Below are 26000 nucleotides of genomic sequence, written 5' to 3' on the forward strand. Positions count from 1 at the left end.
AAAGAAGAAACGACTGACGCGCTGTTATCAACTCGGCTATAATCGCGTAAGTCTACGCCAGTAAAGAAGAAGAAGAAGTATAAATAAGAAATAAATAAATTTGGGAACAGGGATGCGAATTTTTAATTAAAACAAGAAAAAACGTTAACTTCGGTTGCACCGAAGCTAAATACCCTTCACAGGTGCATTTCTCTTAGTAACTATGTGTTCAGTTTGTATGGCAGCTATATGCTATAGTAATTCGTTCTGAACAATTTGTTTGGAGATTATATTGTTGTCTTAGAAAATAATCTATACCAAATTTCGTGAATATATCTTGTCAAATGTAAAAGTTTTCCATACAAGAACTTGATTCCGATCGTTCAGTTTATATGGCAGCTATATGTTATAGTGGTCCGTTTAGGCAGTTCCGACAAATGAGCAGCTTCTTGAAGAGAAATTGACGTTTGCAAAATTTCAAAACGATATCTTAAAAATTGAGGGACTAGTTCGTATATATACAGACAGACGGACAGACAGACGGACATGGCTGGATCGACTCAGCTCGACTTACTGATCATTTATATACATATGTATATACTTTATAGGGTCTCCGACCCTTTCTTCTGTGTGTTACAAACTTCGTGACAAACTTAATATACCCTGTTCAGGGTATAAATATTTGGGTTAAAAATTAAATTTGAATGCTTGCGATTAAAATTCTTCTTTTTAATTTTTCAATCTGGTAGTTGACATTGCTTTTTTAAACCCGTATTCGGGAATGCAAAATAAGAAAAGTTTTGGGTAATTTGTGTAAAATATAATAATAAACTAACTTTTGACACGTGCGAATGCTACAAATCCAACTAATATAAATATGTATTTGCTTTAAGGTGAAGTCAGTAATGCAAAATGGCAATACTTTATATTATATGTATGTATGTATATGGATTAGGGAATTGAAAAAATACTTCTAGATAAGGCATACAAATGAAAAATATATAAAAATAATATGGCGCTATAAAAACAAGTGGAGCAAGCAGTGTTTAATGTAAAAATACATACATACTACTTGTATATACTATGCTACTATATACATATGTACATATGCATATATTTTACGATAATAGTGAATGTATGTAAATACAAGTCTGCAAGCATACATACATATGAACATTTGAGAAGCCGTAATTATACAGACACACATATCTGTTTATTCATTATTGCATGAAGCGCATGCAGACACTTCAGTTCCAAGAACACTTCTTCGCTTGGAAATTCAGCAGCGAAACACGCAAATATTATACTTACTTATCATACATAATGCGGAAAATCTGAATTTGTTCGTGGCACGCAATGATTCCATTTTCATCATTTCTGTCATAAGATATGGACTTGCATAAATTCGCCCCTACTTTGCATACAAACAAGTGTTGCACGTAGCAGTTGGCGTGTGTGCGTTCGTGTGCTCTTCTGCTCGTATCGCCTTTGATCGTAGGCACAATGCGATCGCAGAGCGAGAAGCGTCTTTAATTACTCAAAGCTTCCGCCTGACGAGCTCAAAGTAAGATTCCCCTTCTTCTCCCTCTGCTCAAAAACAAGGGATCTTGGGCGATAACAATCGCGCCTATTGCCCACAGTTGTTGCAATTACACATACACACGCATACATACATACGCGCATGTCCATTGCTATCTACATACATAGTTACGCTGTCGAAAAAAAATTTGCATATTACTTTTTATTTTAACTATATGCATATCCATGCATAAATGTACATATATGTACATATGTACATACATACATGCATCTGCGCATGTATACACACTCGCATAATGCTGTTGAATATGTAACGACGAGTTAATGCTCATTTTTGCATGCACTTTGACAGCATAACAAATGAGCACACATACATACATATGTACATTGTTTATATGTATGCATGCATATAAGCTGAGCTACGAGACTCCACGGGGCTATAAAGTTTCGCTTTGTCTGGTTAGGTTCTTCCCGCCATCATATAGCAATTTTAGCGATTTGCCACCGAATTCGTAGCTACCGATGCAGATGTGTGTGCGTGTATGTATGTGTGGCGCTTTGAGCTTCGTCGCTATTGTCAAAATTATAAAGCTAATAATAAATGTTCCCAAATGTGATGTGTGTTGGCTATAAATAGTAGTAATATGAGATGGGTTGGAAGAGGGGGTGGTGGGTGTGCTCGTTTACTTTACGACCGCACTTCATGGCATTTGCCTATGCGCATTTCCATACCCACACTCTTGCATGCATGTGAGGCAGTGGCAGTTTGCCGAAGTTTTATGATAAATTTTAGCCAACCTGTGTATCGGAATTGCCGCTCAGATGCACTCATTTGTGATTGCGAGTCGCTTATCGCTCGGCTCACAGTCGTTGCCATCAAACGACCGCCAAGATGATGGCGCTAATTAAACGCACACAGCGGGTCTGCGGTTGCGATGCCGGCGCAACTTTTCCGACTGCGCTTTGCTCATCGCCCATTGCCCGCCGCGTCCCCTCGCGCCGGCCGACTGAGGTGAATAATTCATGGAAACGAATGCGAAGCCATCATTTATGAGCGGCTACGAGTTGGCGCATATACTATTAAAATCTAATCTATGGGGGTGTGCATAAGCATACATATGTACGTCTGTCTGTGTATATGTATATTTGCATGAATATGCATTGCATGCACTCGCTGAGCGACCACTTACTCCGTCGAATATATTCGCGAAGTTATCACCGTTCCGCGCTTTCGTGCATATGCTTTCATTATTGCAACGGTAACAAAGCTTATACACATAAATATTCGTCAAGACTGCACACTGTGGATGTGTGCGCATGTGTCAGAGGCGTCTGCCGCTGTTCTTCGCTCTTGGCTGCTCGCTCACGTATTTAGCCAGGCGAAGAGATCAGTTCTAACCCAGTAAATACCGGTGGATCTGCACATGTTGATTACATTCGGCTTGAATTGATATTCAATTTCATCGTGCTTGCACCTCCCATACGGATCGTATCTTAGCCAATAAAACATAGTGTGTCACTACCTCGCATTTATTATATACATATATTTATAGTCACTCAATCAGAGCATGCAAAATACTAAAATTTACGAGTATAAGTTTATTTACATACATATTTCACTTGCCTCCCGTCGTTTAACTTCGTCTTACTGGCGTCGGATTGACGCGCCTCTTCGATCTACCAAGGACTCATTAATATCGATAAATAGCTACACTTTTTGTTCACTTTACTTATGCACTTGTGCTGTACTACTGCCATGCTAATATTACTCATAACAAAGATTTGGTCACGGGAACACTATAAACGAAATTTTGAAACCTAGAAACTTCTCATTTATAGGACACAATAGGGGTGAAGCAAACTTTTAGCAACTAAAGCAAACACAGCAACAAGAACGCCATTATCCCGTGACTCTAATTCATAGAAAGCAATAATCCGAGGGAAAGCGACACTCTTGTGCTTCCGAATTTTGTGTTTGGAATGATCTTATACTCCCGGCATAGCTCCACGAGAGTGTGTCGTCATTACTATTTGCCTCTACGTAGGGATGTGAGTAAGTGAGTGCTGAATATACAGGGTTTGTTCAGAAAGAAATAAGGCTGAATGGAGTCGTAAAGAAAAAGTTTCAAAATAGGCTCCTTCTGCGTTGATGCAGCGCTGCCAGCGCTATTTCCAAGCATTGAAGGCGTCACGGAAGGCATTCTCCGGAATAGCCTTGAGAGGGGCAGAGGTGCATGCTGCTTGGATCCCTTCTGTCGTCTCAAAATGCTTGCTAGTTGTTCACAAGAAAGGCGGTGTGAGCCGGGGCGTTGTCGTGGTGCAACTTCCAATCGGCTGCGATGTCTTGTCGGACCCGATTGACCTTTCGTTTGAGTCTCTTGAGGACTTCCACATAAAACTTGCCGTTGACGGTTTGTCTAGGAGGAACAAATTCATGGTGGACGATGTCTTTGATGTCAAAAATGACAATGAACATCGTTTTCACTTTGGATTTGCTAATTCTTCCGGTTTTCATCTGCGACCTCCTCCCGGCCCTCCAAAAAGGCCTGGTGCCAGCGAAACACACCCCTTCTTGCTAAAGCAACATCTGGGTAAGCCTGCTTGATCATATCAAATGTCTCTGTCGTAGATTTCACACAGAATTTAATCGCGTATCTCTGCTCTAACGAATGCTGCATTTTCGGTTTGAACCACTCACGTCGCGCGAAAATGTTTGTTCTGACCCTCCAGGTGCTCGGAAACAACTGACCAGCCGCTTGTTCGTTAGCTAGGAACGCCCTCTACCGAATCCAGTGGGTGCGCGCACGCTCCGAAGTACAATCTCGGCGGAAGAAAATCAGTCCCATTGCTTTCCGGACAAACCCTGTATGTAGCTATATTTTGAGTTAAAACAAATTCGCGTTTGAGCCCCAGCGCCCATGATTATGCTTCCAAAGAACCTTGAATTTCAACAGAAACAATTTAGTTCATTATGAGTTCTCACGTTATGGAAAATAGGCAATGACTTCTGAACTCTCTCCACACACCTTCCTCCGTTGCCGGGTAAAGTGCAGTAGGGGTTGCTGTAAAACCGCATAATTGCAAATCGATTATTCGAGCACACAATATTGAATTTATAACGAATGACAATACAATTGCATTGCCATGAAATGTGGCCGCGTATGTGATCTACTCGAAATTATTGCATGCCCCTATGTGCCCAAACATGTACATAAGCACATGCACGCATACCACCTCATGAACGTAAGTTCCACGGTATGAATGCGGTCAATAAAAAATCAAATCAATTTCAAATAACTTTTGCGTGTCCTTAATAAATAAATAGCAACAACAACATTAGACCCATTAATGCTTATTAGTCCGTGAAAGGAAGCATATTAAATTTAATGAGTTTTGTGAGAGAAAAAAACGACCAAGTGCAAACAATTATATCTCGGTGAGTGCAGGTGTTTACTTTGCAAGCAGAAACACATATCGACTGGTAAAAGCTTCGATTTTTACATTCCATAAGCACACATGCCACACGTTCACACTTGCACTATGCACGTACTTTTGTACTACATACATATGTACATACAGATAGGACTCTGGCAAGTCCCGAATTTGATCATTGGCTTCACATGGCGGCACTATCGTCCTGGCAGCTACTCCTAGACATTCAATTTCATGGCTCATACTTCATCCGAATCATTGGATTTCGCATTTCTCCATTCATAGATTTAGGCAGTTCTCGTTCCAGAAAGGGTTCTAAGCAAACCATATATACTTGGGAATATGTATGCATTAAGCCACTTTCTAAATGCAAAATATATCTGTTCACCACAAAAAGTTACTGAATTGTTTTTAATTACTTACTGCCGCTTAAATATGAGTACAAACACATGCGTAAGTATGTAAATTTCCACTCAGCACATATGAATGTATGCATTTAAAGGCTCATGATCGATATTGTTGCTCCCGAAGTTGGAGAATACCAGCATTGCTACAGAAACGCTATGTTAATTAGTGGCGACGCCGTTCGCGTTTGTCTCCTCACAAAGGCGTCGTGTTTTGCAGTCATAAGCAAAATAGCCGCGGCAAAGATGAATACAATTAAATTCGAATTTAATCGACACAAAATCGCCACCGCCTTTGCCGCCAACCAGAGATGATATATTCATACTTATTTGCACTCATTTGTTTAAGACGACCTCCTAGGAAATCGGCGAGCTCGCAAATAAGCGGCTTTAGAATAATCGTTCGCCTGAGTAACCGATAAGGTATACATACATATATGTACTTAAACATGTAAATTAGAGCAGAACTTTTCTTTAACACTAACATTTATCATATATGTATGTATATCTGGACATGGGCTCGCTCTGATGTAGCGACCCTATACATAAATGTGAACAATTTATATTTTTAAAAGTAATTTTTGCTGGGCTTATTTTAAGTATTTCCTACGAGCCATAAGATTTACATATGAGCTAAAGCAGTCTTATTCGGCTGGAGACGCCACTCATGTGGCATGTAGTCTTCCTCAGCTTTCGGACAATTACAGTTTTGCATGCCTTATAAAATTAATTATTAATTATTCTAGTGTTTTCAGAGAAAACGAAATTCGCAAAAAACCACAGCGGCATTTATCAACGTCTTTAGGCTTTGCACAGCGATTTGAGGTTTGGTGTTAAAAGCTGCAAGGGGATAACGAGGAACATTTTTGTATGAGTGAATATTTTTGTCCACACTCTTACATATTAGTGTGACTGTGTGCGTAATGACATTTAAGGTGGACATACTCGAAACTGCATAACCTTGTTAGTATGTATATCTTAGACCTGGTATACATATATTATATATTTGGCCAGGTATTCACCATATGCTAATCTAGAAGAAGATCGGAGTAAAACGATTTCGGAGAGCATTACGATAGCAAAATTTTTCTCTCTAGGATTTTTATGACCATTTCGGTGAAGTTTTCTTAAAATTTGCTCCACGTCTTACATAAATGACATGCTCGTATAAAATGAAGTACCATAAAAAGCTGTGCTGGGATTAGGCTCAGAAGTGACCTTGAATTTATCCATTGTGGTCATGCAAGTCTTCGAACCTAATCAAGCTCTTGCATCAGACAATGCTTCCACGTTGTCATAATATGCTATTGCATTATATATTGGGTAGTCGAAAAAGTCTTTTCGTATTTCTGATCAAATTTCAACTTATTTTTTTTTATTTATAATGAACTTTAATGAACCAAATAAGTATATGATAGTCCTCGAATATATTAATTGTGTCAAGTAGTTATGTTATTTAGTCAAGTCTCAGCCACAGAAAAGTGAAATTATGATTCACTTAAGGATCTCGATAGCATTTCAGTTTAATGTGAGTTTTGTGGCTGAAAGCTATTTGATCGTTCGAAGGGGCTGTTGCCGTGTTATTGGCGCGTTTAGTCGTAAGTAGGCTGCCGAATTCGTTGTGATCCGCTGTCCGAGGCTCGATGCCAAATGAAATCGAGTGTTTATTGTGTGAAGCGTGTCAAAAGAGCGTTTAGGAAACAAATGTTCTTGTTCCATTGTTAGGGGATGACCAAATGATCATGGAGATAAAAGAATGTGGCACTTATAGAACACCGAAAACCAATATTACGTTCAACGCAATTGCGCAGCCGCACTTTAGCCTGCACACATACACCCGTACGCACGCTTAAAGTGTGGGTCACTCGTGCCATTGACGCCTACACACTGAGCACGGCTGGCCGACCTTTTGTCTCACTTCATTTTATAGGACACACTACCACACGCACAAATGCACGCTCATGCGAGTCCATAAGTGCGTGTTGGAAAAATAAAACAGACTTTCATCTAAAATTTAGTGGTAGACAATTATTGCATTTGAAAGGCTCTAGGACACCATAAATCACACTTGGCGCGGCGTCCAAACTGCAACTCATTGCAGCGGGCATGGCGAGCATCCGTGCGGCTGGAACGATCCGAGCTGGCAGAGCAATCTGCTAAACAACAGTAAAGCACTCACAGCGCCTATTTTCTTTAGCGTTGATTAGTTGGCAGTGGACTGTCGGCCAATCGCATTGTGTTCGTCAGTTATTGTCCCCCACTTTTGTAAATGTTTTCGTCCTGGTATTGAGCTGTTTGCGTTGGGCAGAATTGCACCTGGATGTGGTGGCGTCGGACAATTGACATAATTGTTTTATTTGAAGAGAATACGTTTTGGAAATGAAGTTGGCTGAAAACGAAATAGGGCGAATCATTCGTCACCATTTTTCCTGAAATTGAGATATTTTTCAGTATATGATTTTATTATACTTCATAATGGTTATACGCTTCGCCAGAGCTCGAACTCAAGCGTTTTTAAACAAAAGGATAGAAACTAAACAATCTGCCCTATAAATTAACACGGTCAATGTCTTACTTATATATCCCTTATTATTATTATTTACACTCGTGCTGCAGGGCTGAACTTTAATATATCCAAATGTGTGGGTTCTTATGTTTTCTTACTTGGATTGCAGAATTATCCTTCTGTCATTTGTAAGGTATTGCTTATTCGAGGGACTAAAGCTTTCAAACTGTTTTCTCTCAATGAAATCATTTCGATGAAAAAGTTGTACTTACAGTCAATATATGTATGTATGTTTGGCATACAAGACACATACATATAACCGAGATATGTTGAGGTAGACGGCTCATCCTCTGGTACATACATACAGACACATGTACATACCTAAATGTCTCAAAGCGGAATCATTTAGCCATGAGACATGAGTTGCCTACAAAATTAGCCATTTTCGTTACAATTAAACTAAGGGAAGAAAACATTTCTTATGAATTAATAAGCGTGCACAAATACATACATACCCTCATACACAGTAATTTCAGACCAAGTCTATTAGTTAGAAAATTATTCGCAAATTACTTACTCTATATTATGGACCAGTTAAAGCTTATTTTGCACTTTAAATAGACCGTAGAGTTATTGTTATAGAATTCCTGATATTGATCCAAGCGAGTGACAGACGAACGCTCAACTCCGTTAAAAATTTTCTTGAGGCTGTTAATCGGTTTGGATTGATAAGACAACAGATATATGTAATTTTCTTCGTGCCTATTTTCGCTTGAACCATTAAGTTAGGAGAGGGAAGTTGTATTTGGATTAGTTAAATGAATATAATAAAACCACAAAACTTTCGAAATAACTTGATTAAATTTGCAATAGAAAAAGAATGCAGCCACTAAGTGAACAGTGAACTCTATCCATGGGGTGGGAGGAATGAGTCCGGACAAAGAGGAGAAAAGAAACTCATAAATGTCGCCACGAACTTGACGAAATACTTAATTCCGGCCGCCATTAACAAACCAAGAGTTACGAGTAAGTTAAGTTATCACATTAACTCCGTAATGAACGAATGGCTGAGTGCATCCACAGTCAACCGAAGCTGGCCGAGCCATGAATCAAACCTATTATGAGGAATATAAAAACAAAGACAGCGTTTTGGAAGGAGTCTCATTGAAATGGGAAGGTGTGCTTGCAACAGTTTGGCATAATTAATTACAATACCAGTGGACCGTATATACTACCTATATGTGTATGTGCATAAGCACACACAGAAGCTCGTCGGTAAAAGTGAAATTAGGTGTCATTAGCTCAGTAAAATGAAATAAAGAAGCCGTTTTCAAGGGTTCCACTTGTTAAGAGAGCTGAACAGAATATAAAGACTCTAAAAATATGAAACTATGTTAATCGGGCGAGACGCAAAACATAGAGTAGATTTAGCTCTTTATTTCAAATAGACTTTTTGAATTTTTGTGGTGTGGTTTTTGGTGTTAAGGAGCTGATGTTTAGGCCTTAAACAAACTTGTTAATAGTGGACTTGAGGATTTTAGTTGTCTAATTGGGTCAGCTTACTTTCGAAATCGAAATAGAAAGCAAAATTATCTCAGTTTTACGAATAAAAATTTTGGTATCATAGGTAGAATGTCCCTTTGTCAACTCAGATCGCAAATCCTCATCTCGGTGACGAAATACTTAACTTGTGTGCACTTTCTAGTTTGCCGCTGGGCTTATTGTATTCTCGATTTGATTAAAGCGCTGTTAGCTTTTGTCTTTATTTACCGCTAGTTGGTGCAAAAACTTTTGCAGACAGAGGAAAGCATTCCACATTTTTTGCCACATATCCAGTAAATGAGTATGTTCGTATGTATGAATGTATATTCAAATTTTCGTTTGTCACATGATTAACTACGTGGTCAAGGTTATACATACATACATATGGACGCACAAATGGGAAAAACAGGTCCGAGGAAAGAACGGTAACTGCGAGGAATGCTCGTACTATGAATAATTTGAAGAGTTGCTTACGAATTGGTCGCCTTTGCAGAAGCTTTCTTTGATCGACATAACTTTTATTTGACAGCGGACTTTGGCATTCCATCAGTAACAAAAACGGATGATATTTTCAACACAGAGTTGCCATGTTGCACCGATTTTCTAATTATTTCTCGTTGAATTCGATTCAATCACAATCAGAGTGTCACATGGCAGTCGGGTTCAAAACAAATCGTTGTGTTCCTGGCAACATTAATTGAAATTCACTTCCCATTGTGATTCAAATTATTGAAAGCTCAGCGATCATTGGCAATTGTTTATACTCTTGCAACCTGTTGCTACAGAGTAAAATAGTTTTGTTCACCTAATGGTTGTACCTATCACCTAAAGCTAAGCGATATAGATATAGGTCGATTGGCTGTCTGTCTGTCCCTTCGTCCGTCCATGCAAGCTGTAACTTGAGTAAAAATTGAGATAAATTAATGAAATTTGGTATGCGGGTTTCTTAGTTAAAAAATGACGAATAAGTAAACGGACCACTGCCACGCCCACAAAACGCAATTAACCGAAAACCTATAAAGTGCCATAACTAAGCATTAAATTTAGATAGAGAACTATAACTTCGAACAGGGGAGCGCAGCAGCAAGGGACACTTGTGGGCAGAAAGTTTTGGAGAAGTAGGCGTGGGTCCGCCCTCTTGTAAGTTTAATGTACACATCTTCTACACGGTGTGAAATGGGATGAAATCGATGATAACCCTGATAATCTTGTCGACTTTAAACCGAAAATATCGATCAATGTATGGAATATGCAATTGGAATTCAGACAGAATTCTTTTCTTTCTCCTTGTGAAAATGAGCGAAATCGAACAATAACGCTTCCCATATAGCACAACTTAAATTCCACTTCCTTCGTTCAGTTTCCAGTACACAAATCAAGAAGCAATTAATATAACGGGATAAAACTTTGCACTAATAATGTCTTTAATTTATACCATCTTGTGAACAAAAATTGTTTAAATTCATTAAAAACTGTTCACCGAATATTTAGACCCCGGTACCTATAGTTGATTTTTGATCGAAAATGTCGGTCAATGTGTGATATATACAACTGAAATTACGGGATAATCCTTCTCTTATAATGGTATGTCTGTATGTCAAAAATTGGTTGAATCGCACCCATACTTCCCTTAGCCTCCATAAACCTAATATAAAAATTTTCGAACTTCCGGGTGACTTTGTACCGCATATATCGGCCAATAAGTAAGTTATCCAAATGAAAATAAGATATCGTGTTTTACTCATAATAGTCTATCTTTGCGCCAAAAATAGTTAAATTTGAGCAAAAATGTGGCCCAGCCGCCATATAATTAATATCAGGATTTTAGAACATCTGGTTGACTTTACTCTATAGTATGATTGGTTTTACACCTTAAAGTATTTCCCGGCTTTGATTCCTTCAAGTTGCAAGAGTATAATACTTAGTTCGGTTGCACCCGAACTTAGCCCTTCCATACTTATTTTTTATTATTGTCTTTATGCCACTGAGCAATCATACAGTCGCAATGGCTTCATGACCGAAAGGAATATTTTTTGACGAAAAGATGTCAATTCTCGTACTCTCCAAAGCGACGACACTCAAATATTCTCCGCGCCGATTGACAAAAAAATTAAATTAAATATATGTATGTATGTGAATATTTGTACCGCTTCGTGAGCTCTCAAGTCGCGGCGGCATTGTGCTTGTTGCTCATGCGAGCGCTCATATTAGCGTAAACGCTTGATCCTGCCGCCAATGCTGCCGGCCGCCTATTTAAATGCAGACAACACACTTGCAAAAACTCGGCTATTGTTGCTAATAATGCCGCTACTGTTCAGACCAAACACGCACACAGACTCGTTATTGTTGCTGCTGTTGTTGGTATTGTGGCGAACGAACGACGGCTTGTTGATGAAAGCGCGCAGAAGTTGATGGATGTCCAAGAGCATAGCAGCAGAACCGAAGACGATTATTGGAATGGAATTGGAGCAAGGGGACAAGAGGCCGCCAAGGAAAAGAGAAGTAGAAGAGGCAGGCGGAGTGGAGGAAAACGGGCTGACTGACGGCTTGCCGACAATGATTTTTTCATGCAATCGTGTACGCTTTGAAGTCCACCGTGACCGCATACAAGCCCATATGTGCGTATGAGTATGTGCATAGGTATGTGTATAGATGTGGGTAGATCTGTATTAAATCTCCAAGTGAACCAACTCGACGACATTTCTCTGGTCAAACAGCCTCACTTAGCCAAGTTAGCCATCATATTTACATACTTATAGTGCCCGCAGACGGCCGATATATGTATGAAGGTGGTACATATCGACAAACTATTAAGAATATAGTGGTACATATATAGACATACATACATATGCACATATGTATGTACATGTAAGTGTTCTCTGCAATAGAAATGATAGCAATCGTTTGCATTTTCTAATAGTTCCTCAGAACTAGAACGCGATTAAGTGAATTGTCTTATTAGCGGATATTTGAGTTGGAGCTTCGCCTTGTTTGTTCCGCGGCGCGGGGACATACCTACAAACGCTATGAGTACCTAAACAGTGTGGACGCACATGCACGGCATGTACATATGTATGCGGATTGAAATTACACTGAAATCGCTCGTTATGTTGCCGAGCTACTTTGTCTTGCATTAAATATGAGCTACAAAGTGGTTGAAAGTTGCAGTTTTACACATCAGCGCAATTTTCCTCTTTGACAGCAATATCAATTTTCTATTTAGAATATGGCATGGCATTGCATAATCGTTGAAGGTTCGTGCGCTAAATCGCCAGTTAGCGAGTCCATAGAGTCCATAGAGAGAGTCTAAATTATAAATTATAGAAAAATGAAAGAACAACGAATTGATTGTTGTTAAAAGAAAGGCACTAAGGGGGTGGCGCTTACAAACACTCACTCATATATATTCTCTTCAAGGTAATTCCAGATGTATCTGGTTTAATATGAAACTTATAATTACGTTTTTTTCTGATCTTATAGTGATCTTAATACAGGGTTTGTCTCGAAAATTATAGGACTGATTTTCTTCCACCGCGACTGTACTTCGGAGCGTGCGAGCACCGACTGGTTTCGGTAGAAGGCGCTCCTAACTAACGAACGAGTGGCTGGTCAGTTGTCTTCGAGCACCAGGATAGTCAGGACAAACACGTGTTTCTATGCGTGGTGCAAGCCGAAAATGCAGCTCACTGACGACCAAAAATTGCGACGAGTGGAAGTGTGCCAAGAAAATTTGAACATGTGGGAAAATGACTCACAATTTTTAATAACGTAACCACAGGTGACGAGTCTTGGACCTTTGAGTATGATCCCGATGCAAAGAGGCAATCTTCCGAGTGGCAACCCGCGCCAAAAAAGGGAAGAATGAGCAAATCCAAAGTGAAAACGATGCTCATTCATGACATCAAAGACATCGTCTACCATGAATTTGTTCCTCCTGCACAAACCGTCAACGCCAAGTTTTATGTGGAAGTCCTCCAGAGACTCAAAAGGAGGATCAATCGAGTCCGACAAGACATCGCAGCCGATTTGAAGTTGTACCACGATAACGCCCCGGCTCACACCGTCCTTCTTGTGAACAGCTACCTAACCAAGGTCGGCATCCCAACGCTTCCGCAGCCGCTCTGCAGCCCAGAAAAACTTATTTAGTTTTGTGTTTCGTGGATGATAGTGTTTGGAGCTTGTCATCTTGTAGTAGGCCTAAGTATAAAAAGATTTAGAAAACCGCAAGTTTTTTACCAATTGCCGTATTTACTGTTTCCCGTATTGACTAATGCTAGGCGTTAAAGAAGTCTTCATGGCGCCGCTGTCGCAAAACGCTGGAAAACGCCCCGTTACGTACATCTGCAGGGTGTCTCAGCAAAATCAGGCAATATTCAGGCGAATGCGATATTAATGGCAGCATCTATTGCTCTGGCTTTGAATACCCTATATGAAGTTATACATATGTACATAAGCATGTACAGATGTATGTTGCATGTCAGTACTTTCATGGGCGCTTGCATGCCCTCTTCGCGTTAACAAGATGCGAACGCCATTTTCAATCGAAAACCAGGAATTAACTCTTTGCATATTGTATAAATTAAATTTAGCGGCACGAGACGCCCATCGCATGTTATTTAGCATACATACGCCCCGAGGTGTCCAAATACGTGAAATGCACTTTTGCTGGCCCTTTCCGCTTAATTATAGCTTATCTTATTACAATAACTGCATCGCGCATATCCACTCACACATACACACATGCACAAGCGCATACATGCCCACCTATGACTGCCAGGTATGCACTTAAGTATGCAAACACATACACGCGTATTTGAATGAATCGGCTCCGACAATGCTCAGTCGGTGCTCCTAAGATCGTTTTTCACTTTGTCATTTCGCATTTCGATGCGAATTGGCGCTTTCAAAGGCTTTCGCATTGCGCATTGCGCATGTCGACTTTGCTTGTTGAAATTCTAATTGCCGGTTGGCCATATTATCGATTCGGAAATGCAATAAATCAATTGAATGTTTTGCTTGTTTACCTTTGGTCGGAAGGCTTACGCCGCTGTCGCATTGAGTGTGCAAATTCAGAAAGAACGTTGAAATTTCTCTGCGCAAAAATAATAAAAGTAATGGAAGAAACGCGCAAGCGAATAAGTTTGTATGTGTGCGTGAGTAGAACTGTATAAATTATAAGTTCGCAATGAACTAGTATAAGTACTTACATATGCTTATGTATAATTATAAGATTAATTTGAAAGTAAATTGCTTTCTCAAGCATTCTTCAGGCAGAGCTGACAGAAAGTTTGACGTTTTTTGCGCCACTCTTTAGACAGCTATCGCACTTCCCATAGTTTGGAACATAACCGTTAAAGAGAGGTGGGCGTGGTTGCCAACTGATTATCCTCATTTTCACAGTGCTGAATGAATGGCGGAGAGAGGTGCAATGTAAAATTCTTTACGCAGAAATTAGTCTACAATGATAGGCCTTCACTTAAGTAGTTATATAATATTGCATGGTGTATTTATAAATGGCGGCGTGACACCGTTAGCGATTTGCTCCACTCATCAATGAATCTTTCTTATTGCGTCATTTTGGGTTCATGCCCTGCCGTTGGCAACTCCGCCGCCATGCCTACATTGCCCTTCTATTTCATTTTGGTATTTGTCAACGGATTTAAGTTTCAGTTCACATTGTCATTTACTTTTTTATCATCTTCAACTTTTATCTGGCTGCCTTCAATGCTTTTGAGGGAGGCGTTTTTCCGCTGCGTGGAAGTAAAAACAAAAGCATAAACATTGTAACGATCCTGGCGCGTGTCCTGTGGTAATTTGACTTCACTTTGCCGTTATTTTGACGCAATTGGAGAAAGCAGAAATAAGGACGGCAACGAATGCGTGCAGAGGAATAACTTCGTGAATATTGAAAGTGGCGACTTGTGACGAAGTGCGAACCCCAATAAATAAATTCCTGCAGTACATGTACATACATACTCGTATATGTGTATGGTGTTCTCGTAGGCATATTCATGGGGCTGCGGCGAGAACTTCACCACTATGGCCATTTATAGAATTAATTGCCACATAACGACAATCAGGAGCGTGAAACACGAGCATTTGAGAATGTTCAGTGACACAAATCGAAATCATCATAATGTCTGATTAGCGCGATAAGGATGTTCCATTTATATATTTTTTAGTTTAGTGTATTACCACATACGGACATACTCGTACACATGACTCTTCGTATTTATTTCGTATTGAATTTCAATTTTCTAACGATTTCTATTGGCTTTTCTTTGTGAAAGTGTACTGTAGGTAATGTGTCTTCCGAGCATCTGGTTCGAGGTGTGGCCACTTAAATTAATTGAATAGCGCACAAACATACCAACATACTGTACTTTGACTTGGGTTGGAGAGGAACAGCCGAGTAGTCATCTTTCGGGTATCTTATAATTGCACCCAAATATCCGGTTTGATCGATATAGATCTCTCTGGGGTCTAAATTATGCTTCTCTGTGAGAATACTCGAAGTGATGAGCAATTTTGAAAATATATTGATTTCAATATAAACTTTTTCGAATATTTGAAACTTTTATATTCTGCTTTCTCCAGAACGGACAAGGCAGCGCAGCAAATGGGTCTGGTGGTGAACAGTCGTCGCACTCGCGACTTGGCACTCTCGTCACTGTTGACAGTCACAACTTTGAAGTCGTAGATAATTTCGTCTATCTTGGAACCAGCGTAAACACCACCAACAGTGTCAGCCTTGAAATCCAACGCAGGATAACTCTTGCCGACAGGTGCTATTTCGGACTAAGTAGGCAATTGAGAAGTAAAGTCCTCTCTCGACGTACAAAAACCAAACTCTACAAGTCACTCATTATTTCCGTTCTGCTATATAGTGCAGAGGCATGGACGATGACAACATCTGATGAGTCGAAGTTACGAGTTTTCGAGAGAACGGTTCAGCGAAAGATTTATGGTCCTTTGCGCATTGGCGAAGGCGAATATCGCATTTGATGGAACGATGAGCTGTATGAGATATACGATGACATTGACATATGTAGTTCATCGAATTAAGAGACGGGGGCTGCGCTGGATAGGTCACGACGTACGTATGGACGAAAACATTCCAGCTCTGAAAGTATTCGACGCATTACTCGCCAGGGGAAGCAGAGGAAGAGAAAGACCTTCGCTCCGTTGGAAATACCAGGTGGAGAAAGACCTGGCTTCGCTTCTCCAATTGGTGCCACCTTGCGAAAAGAAGAAACGGCTGGCGCGCTGTTGGTAACTCGGCATGCATTCATATAACAATTCGGTGCACATTTTCGAAATTTTAAAATACTTTATCCGATTTAGACCAGTTTGGGTTAACTTGTTTTAAGCAAGTGTAATAACAAAGACGTTGCGTTTTCTGTTCGTGAAAAAAACTAGGGATTCAGGAGAGTTTACATTCTATTTCACATATTTCATTTAATTTCTTATAAAAAAAATCGGTACAATGTGAGCAAGTATTGGATATAATCTAGTGGGAGTCAGGCATCTATTTCAGATTCAAGATTAGTTAAATGGTCAGTGGCCGAATCGGAGATCGCAATAATAGGCAAATTGTCATAGTAAATTAATACGTATCTATAAGTGCACATACCTTCTTACATATCCATATGAATATATAAATGTCTTCTTTCTATGCAATGATCAAGTTTACCTAATACTGAAATATTAACAAAGCTTATAAAGCTCGCACATACATACATATGAACCACCTTCACATTGTTTATTTGCTTTTAGATTTACTCTAATGAATCGCTCTAAGTGAATAAGTAGGAAAAGTGAAATTAACCATGTGGAAAGGTAACTGAGAAACGGGGCTAAAAGAAGACGCGCTTTGTTGACGTTAAATAACACAAAACACCGCAGACATAATCATATGCATATGCATAGGCACCATACCAAGTGATTGTGGCCATGGTTAACAAGGAGAGCAGGCAGAGTGGCACGAGCGCATGCGCAAACGAAATTAGCCAGCGGCTTATGCTGCCGTGATTGCGCCTGTCTGCTGCGTATTATGAATGTATAAACGTATGTAAGTAGGTGCAAATGTTTGTGTATACATTGTTATCATTATTTCCGTTAATTGTGATAGGTACACAGAGCAGCAGTAAAAACAACAATGCCACAATAGAAACAGCAGCGCATCAACTGATTAACAACGGGCATATTCAAACTAATTGCAATAATTTTCGTAAACACGAAGCGACCGCAACGGTTGACTTTGTGGCTTTTGGTGTTTATTTGTTAGCAGTACATGTGCACGCACACACACATACATATAGACGTGTAGCACAAATACTCTTTTCTTGGCACTTTGTACACTATTTGCTTACAGCGCTTACGTTCCATTGCCGTCGGTAGCCGTTAAGTTGATTACTGCGCACGCGCCCAATACACCGTCGTCGTCATACATACACACAAACATACTTTGAAACATACAAACCAATCTACATAAACAATTGGCCGTCGGATGAGTGTCAAAACCAAACAAAGCATTTGCGCAAATAACAGTAAGTTGGTACTCACCCACACACATACATGTAGACTTTTAGACAGATACACACATTTATATGAAGTCCATATTTATCTTTTTCAGTTTCAGTGAAAATTAGGTTATAGTTCAGTATTTTCCCCACTTCTATTCTACGAAAGATCTTCTGAAGTTAGTTTGCGTGTTGGTGACAAATGCTGGAAGATCAGTTGTTTTCCACGTGGTTTTTTGTTTTTGGTTTATCATTTCTACTCTTATGAATATAATTAATCGAAGCAGCTGCTCTTCCGAAGTTTCGACTTTCAAAGTGTTATTTCCGGTTTTCAAGAGTGAGATGATGAACCTCTCAATTCCCCACTTCGTCGAATGACGCTATCAGTGGCGTAGGCGTATCGACCAGTCAACAAAAGGACGTTCTCATTTAGGGGCCCTGGTAGTCGAGGTATACGCTTTGATTTTTACACATATCCAATAATTTGAATAAATCTCCATATGTAAATATAGACAACACATATGTATATATGTATGTACATATGTATGTACTCACTTAATAAAATTTATCTTGCATGCTTTACCATAAAAGTAGTAAATATCAGAAGCACTTGGCTATATTATCTTGTTACGATAGCGATCGCTTAGCGCCCAGACGACAAAAAAAACTAGAAGAGCGAATATCATGGTCTGGCATCGAAGCAGACAGAATTAATAGATTGAGATCATCAACTTGAGAAATCGTCCCAATGCTTGCTCCGACCGCCGGTTACATATAAATATGAAAACTCATGTGTGAACCTCCTGTAGATGAAGCTCATTATGTTCCGTATTAAACAAAAGTGATAATGCTAATGATACGAAGAATTCTACGCAAGCGGAAAATAAAATAAACCAACTAGAAACTGAGATTGGTGTTTTTCTAGGCTTTATGGTAACGAAACAGGCATGCCACAGCAACAATTGAGCAAGAATTGAGTAAAATCCGGCAGCCGCTAGCTGGCGTAGGTGGGCAGAAGAAATTGTAGCTGCAGCAAGAGTAACAGCAGATTAACGTGGTATCTACACCCACATCGTCCATAAGTGGCAATACAAGATCGCGCGATAAATATTCGCTGATCACGTATCTGATCCTTTTTTCCACTGCCAATGCATGGAGAGCACTGCTAGCTGGCTGCAGCGCGAGTCTAGAGCGAGTGATCATTTAAGCTTAACGAAGGCTGAAATGTGTTTCTAGTTGGACACGCGCAAAGCACGATCACATGATATACTTAAATACCACTACATACATACACATGACTGTAAATCCATATGTTTGTACGTAGTTATAGGAGTATATAGTAAGAATTCACTTCCACGATTCACATCGTATCATAAAACTTTAAACTGCCGAAGTTCACTTCTCAGCAACAGACACTACCAAAACTTTAGTGCTGGCTACCTTGAGGGTATTTGAAAGAGGAGGGAATTGTCTAAGAACCTTGCAGCTCTTTATTAAGCCTAGAAAAAACCTTTACTTAACAGTCGCTTGTGTTTCGTTAGAAGGAGAAGTTCCTTCGTATTTGAAGTGATCGGCCAATCGACGAACATATGTATGTGTGTATGTGTATTCATAACCACATTTCCTAATGAAATACATATCTTTGGAATTTCATAGAAAAGGTTTTCGAAATGCAGAGTCATCATTATTCATAAATGTCTTTCACTCATTTGAATTTTGAAATGCCAGCAATGAGAGTCGCGTAAGCATCACCGTTTTGGTCGCAGTTTCTGTCATCTATGTCTGGTAAGTGATGCCTTGTTATTTATTGGAAAATCGAGTTACTAAGGTAGTGACTTGAAAAGCAGGCACCATACTTGCATATATAAGTCGCATTGGATTACTTTAACTTTTGAAATGCCACTAGCACTTAATCGGTCATATAAACGTATGTGGTTGCATGTCTATAAATATTTATCGACAGTTGATACATATGTATGTGAAGTTGCTACTGATCTGCTAGAATTCAAATTAATTTATAAGCAAAACCATTTTTAATGGCAAATAAACGAACAGCCTTTACCCATACATACACGTATGTATGTGCATTAGGGCGGATCAAAACCCTCACAGGGACCACAGCACCAATACTTGGATACTACACTACTGTGTTATAACCTCTTTCTACGCCATTTCCATTTGATTATCCCAGTTGTTTGTTCGATTCGCTACTCCCCTAGCTTTGGTGTATCGAATACAGCTATTTTAGCCAGCTCTTGCTGCTCGTACTTCCATCATGAGTACGTAGTCTTTTCATAGCAGCAAAAATTATGCCAGTCTACATACTATCATATATTTATACATATGGATGTGTGCACTTGTAATGGTTTATCTAGCCCAAATTAGCTTAAAATTTTTCGTACGCCCCTCATACCCAGGCCGCTTTGCCTCGGCACTAGTGCTACGTACTCCTAAATTCCCCGTCACGTATAAGTGCATGTGTGTGTATGAGTGTATGAACGTTTGAACGTAGCACAGCGTACGTGCAACGTTCAACTGGTGGCATTTTTTGCGCCTATGAATATGTATGAACGCGCTGCGCTGCTTGTAACAAATATTGGCATTAGAAAAATGGTGATGTGTTTTTTGCAATTGAATCGCAATAAAGCTCATTTTTGCTAGCCTTCACATGACAGCTCGCCACATACTTAAATGCATGTGAACGCTTATATGTATGTGTGTACGTATGTGGACACAGTATGAATATCGTATGTGCAGTTGTGTTAGCGCCTGGGTAACAAGTGGCCATTTTAAGTGTTGTCCTCTTTGCATTTTATTTGCCTCGATGCATATGTATGCGCGCATGTACATATGTACATACATACATGCATACATAAATCCATATGAACAAGCTTGCCAGCAACGGTATGCATATGTACATGCATAAGTGCACGTCTGGGACAACCAATCAATCAAGTTTTTTGTGCAACAACAAGACCGGCAGCGGCAGCGGCAGCGGTCGTGGCAACAGCAACAACGTCGTATGCAGAAAGCAGGACGTGATGTTTGTTTATTTATCGATTTGTAGCTTTGAATTCGTAATGCCGAGGCTTGGCAAGCAATGCAATGCGATGCGCTGCAATGTGAAGCTCCGCGATGCAAAGAATCAGGCAGATAAGCGGAGTCAAAAAAATTTACATTGCAAGGTGCAAGATGAGCAAATGTTGTGCGGAGAACACGGCAATCCAATGACAGCGAAAATGATGTCTGTGGCGGCCATTGGATGCCGTCTATCCTGCTGGCTGTCGCTGTCATCATCGCCATCGACATCGCCATCGCCATCGGCAACGCCATCGTTGGCGTCAGCTTGCCACAGTGTGGCGATGGAGCCGCCATCTGCATTAAGCATTTGACGTGCTGCCACATTATCGAATACTTTATCTGCTTGTGTCTGCTGCTGCAACATCCACTATTTAACAGTCGCGAGTGCGTGTGTGTGTTTGCTGCGTTTTTTATACTAATTAAAACTAAATAAATGAATAAATTACACACAAGCCAATATACATAAATATCTACATATGTATGCTGCTTGTGAGCGTACCCACACACACACACACAGGTATATACGTGCGAATTCATGGTCTCACGTCGTCCCTGCGATAGCTTCTATGCAGAATTACAAGCAGTTGCTTCAAGTATGAACCCGAATCAAATCAGTGAGGGGAACCGCGAGAGTGCCCCAGTGTTCTCGAGTGTTTCTAACATCTGGAAACCCCTTTGAATCAGTCACCACCTCCATTTGCTTAAAATGTGCGAATGCTCACTGACGTACATGGCAGTATTTCAGAGCATTTGCCCATAAAAACATTTCAGAGCGCAGCTTACCATACCGATCTGCAGATCGTGGGTGTTTCGATGGGCCAATGGGCACCAATGGGCACCAAACTAATAGTCAGTCACATCAATGCGTTAATTAGAATTAAATGAATTTGTATTTTATCTTGTCTTTGATCTTTCAATTCAATTATATTGAAATAAATTAAACGCGTTCAATTGAATAATTAGACCGCAGCAACACCGCACCGCCGCACCGCCACGCCGACGAGCACATCATCGCGGCTGTGGCCGAAAGCCAAACAGCTTGCTCACTAAATTCGCTCCGAATTGTATCGGTTGGTGGGGTTATCGATTTCATTTTCTCGGAACGGGGCATTGCTTACACTTTACGTGTTTGTTGGAAAACAAGGCTCAAGATATTTAGCTCATGTCGCACACCACATTTGGTGGGTTTGCCGTTGTAATTGTAGCTGCTGTTGTTGCTGCGAGATCCGTCAGCTGCGTAATTGTTGTGGGAACATTTGCGCACTTTCCTCTACACATAAATACATACATACATATATATAAATATCTATTCTTTATTGATTTCGATGACAAATTAACATTGTCCCCTACAAATCTTCATTGAAATGTAGACATCCTTAAGTCAGCACATCAACATGTTTGTGTAGGTGAGTTGTATATGTGTGTGTGTGTGGGAGTGAACTTGCTCGCCGTACATACAGACATACGTGGGTGTTTAAATAATTCAATTGAACTTTTATAGTATGCAACCCATTATCCAATATTACACAATTGGATCCAATTGAATGCATATGGTGGCGCCTGCTGAATTTCTCAGCTCATTATACTATGAGTGCACACCCACATATGCATAGATGTGTATGCATGTTGCAATTACGGCCAATATTTTAAGAGTCGCGATATTTGCAAACACTTTTCTTTGCTAAAAATAGCAGCCGAGTGCAGAGGACTCCATGCAGTAATCGAAGTGCTTCGAATTGCTTCCGCTTCCAACGTATTCTCCAGGTCTGTCTCCTAGGAACTATTTTCTGCTCTCAGATCTTAAAAGTATGCTCACTGGGAAGAAATTTTCAACGAATGAGGGGTGATCGCTGCACCTGGGCCTATTTTGAAGCAAAGGACAAATCGTATATGGCAGTGTATCGCCTTTAAAGGGAACTATGTTGAATAAATATGTACGAATTTTGAAGAAAAAATGTGTTTTGCTATGGTAGGCCCGAGACTTTTCATTTGACCTGTTATATGTAAATACATATACGACTTTATATAATATTAAAAACAACTTTTGAGAAAATTAATGAATTATCGGCTAATGAAGTTTCCAGCCATAGTGGCAACAGACAACTATAATATCAGCCTCGAAATCCAACAAAAAATAACTCTTGCCAACAGTTGCTACTTCAGACTGAGTAGGCAATTGAGAAGTAAAGTTCTCTCTCGACGAACAAAATCTAATCTCTAGACTTAAGACCAAGAGGAGAAGGATCTGGCTTCACTTGAAATTTCCAATTGGCGTCACATAGCAAAAAGGAGAAACGACTGGCGCGTTGTTGTTAACTCGGCTATAACCGCGAAAGCGGTGTCTACGCCAGTAAAGAAGAAGAAGAACAAATAGTGGCATTTTTATTTTGCACAGAGCTTTCCCAAATTGTCGTGAATGATATGATGTACACGTTCAGTTGATATGTTTAGAGTGCCCGTTATCTCGAACTAGTTCACTTTGTGATCATCCGAAATTATTTCGGAGACTTTTTTGATGTTTTGGTCGGTATTAGCCTCTTTTAGGCGTCCACCGCCTTCATCGTCCTCGGTGCTTCGTTCAAATTCAGCAAACCACTTTTCAACGGTTGACTTCCCTGGTGCTGAGTCCAAATTATGCTGACCTACCCAAACTTTGGCTTCAACAGTATTTTTTCCATCAAAATGTAATGGTCCGATGTCAAATTTATACATGAGGCTTTTGAGGGTTAGGCTAATTAGAAATCAAATAGATTTAATCCTAGTAGTGCCATATATGTACATACATATGTGTCAAGCCGGGGACTTTTCAATTGACCTATTATTTACATACAATATATTTTAGCCGCTTTACATATGTATTTGTATTGTCCCTTTAACTATATATGGCTCAAATATTTCCAGAGGAATATGGTGGTATATTTGTGCATATGTGTGAGTGTATGAGTGCAGGGTTCCAGAGTTTAATTAAACGTGTTCGCACTTCGCTCTGCATAACCGTAACGCTGTTATACGCTCTGCTGCCATATCTTACCATACTAAGCAAATAAGCGATGTGCGTATGTAGCTAAGCTCAGGCAGGTACAAAGATATCGATATATATTTGAGTTTTAATTAAGCTCTCCTTAACTCAATGACTGGCTGCCCCTGCCCTCGATAAGCAGATACGAGTGTGTTAAACAATTTTCAATTAATCGTAATCAACGCACACACACATACATATCTCAAAATAGATGAGTTAATGTACATATGTATGTATGTGTGTGTTTGCGTTTATTTTGTGTTTTTATTAGGTTATTTTGACAATTCTAATTTCATAAAACATTATTTGATTAGTTTAAGTACAGCATTCAATTAAAGGCGGAATTTCTAATAGCGAATTTGATATCTCTTCACGTGCGGAGCAATTCCTAGTGCCTCTTCAATAATTATGTAGTAATGTATATATAATGTAGTAATATATATGTAGTATATAAAACACATACATATTTACATTTAAGTTATGAAAAGTCAACATCGAATATTTCGCACTTCTGTGCAACGGCTTTATGTGGCTTTAATGCGGCTCTACGAATTTAGTGAGCGCACCTTTTGTGCATTTTATTTGAATACTTACATGTGTAATGACTGCAACAATATTGCACATACATACATACACGCATTTACAATGAGTATCTGTGGATATTTATGAGGCGTCCGACGCGTGTGTGCTTGTGTGTGTGTGTAGAAGGCGCATATGGGCAGCTCGTAAAAACTTCAATTATACGAAATTTCTATGAGTAAATTTTCGTTTTACGACTGACTGCTCCATTTTAATTAACCAGTAACAAGCTGTCCGTACTCCCGATGTCAAATTATTATTAAATTTGTTATTTCTCGTGACAATTCTTAATTATCTGCTACTAAAAGTTTATTGCAGCTCATCTGTAATTCTATTTACGATCAATATTGATATTTTGATAACAATTTGATAACGTCATGATGTAAGCTCGCCTCGTCGCCGTCACTCATTCTGAAGAATACACAGACATGCATACAAATGCTTGAGTTTACACAAAATCCTATTGTTTTTACTTACACGAGGAGTTGCCTAAATAACAGCTATTTCTCTGCTCCTTAAAAATGAAAGCTTTGGAAGGCAAATCGTTTGAAAAACACGTTGTACTGTGGATCTGTGGATGAGGCACTATTTCATCAGTGTAAAACTTTTCTCGACGAAAAACTGCGACAAATAATTTTCACAGGCTTCTCTTGAAGCCAACTTCACTCCATTAAGGGAGTTCTGCATTGATCGAAACAAATAGTAGTCCGATCGTGCAAGGTCAGGGCTATATAGTGGATGCACCAAAACTTCCCAGCTAAGCTCTCCCAGTTTTTGCCGAGTGATCCAAGATGTGTGTGATCTAGCGTTGTCCTGATGCAAGACGAAGCCCTTTCTGTTGATCAGTTCTGGCCGTTTTTTCGATTGCTTGCTTCAATCTCATCAGTTGTTGACAATAAAATGTAGAGTCAATCGTTCGACCTGAGCAGCTCATAGTGGATAATTCATTTCCAATCCCACCAAACACTCAGCATAACCTTTCGAGGCGTCAATTCTGGCTTGCGACCATTTGTTGAGCCTCACCACACTTGGACCATGATCTTTTTTCACATTATTTATTTTTTAAACAAAAATTTCAAAATATAGCGAATTTCTTCATTATTTTCACTCGTTTTAACCAGCTGTAACTTTTTTACAACTTCCCCGAATTTAATTCTTTTTTTGGTTAAATGAAGCGTAGAATCTCGCCTTTCCAACACGATATGGTATGATACAACGTGATTGGTGGCACTGGAGATATACGAATGCAACGACATCTATTGACAAAATACTTTTTCGACTACCCAATATAATGATTTTCAAGTATACATCTTCGTACCTGAGCCGGTTTTTTCTCTTTTGCCACATTTTGCCTGTAAATGTTCTCAGTGTTTTTGTTATAAACTTGAAAACTTATT

At 39.6% G+C, this 26000-nt stretch overlaps 1 long non-coding RNA gene across 2 annotated transcripts in view; it reads right to left on the reverse strand.

Annotated features, from left to right (window-relative positions):
- LOC126752367 (uncharacterized) overlaps nt 1-26000 on the reverse strand; it is a 196534-nt gene that overhangs the window by 53366 nt on the left and 117168 nt on the right. The gene's annotated exons all lie outside the window — the stretch shown is intronic.

This window comes from Bactrocera neohumeralis, chromosome 3 (assembly GCF_024586455.1).
Source record: "Bactrocera neohumeralis isolate Rockhampton chromosome 3, APGP_CSIRO_Bneo_wtdbg2-racon-allhic-juicebox.fasta_v2, whole genome shotgun sequence".
Lineage (NCBI taxonomy): Eukaryota > Metazoa > Arthropoda > Insecta > Diptera > Tephritidae > Bactrocera > Bactrocera neohumeralis.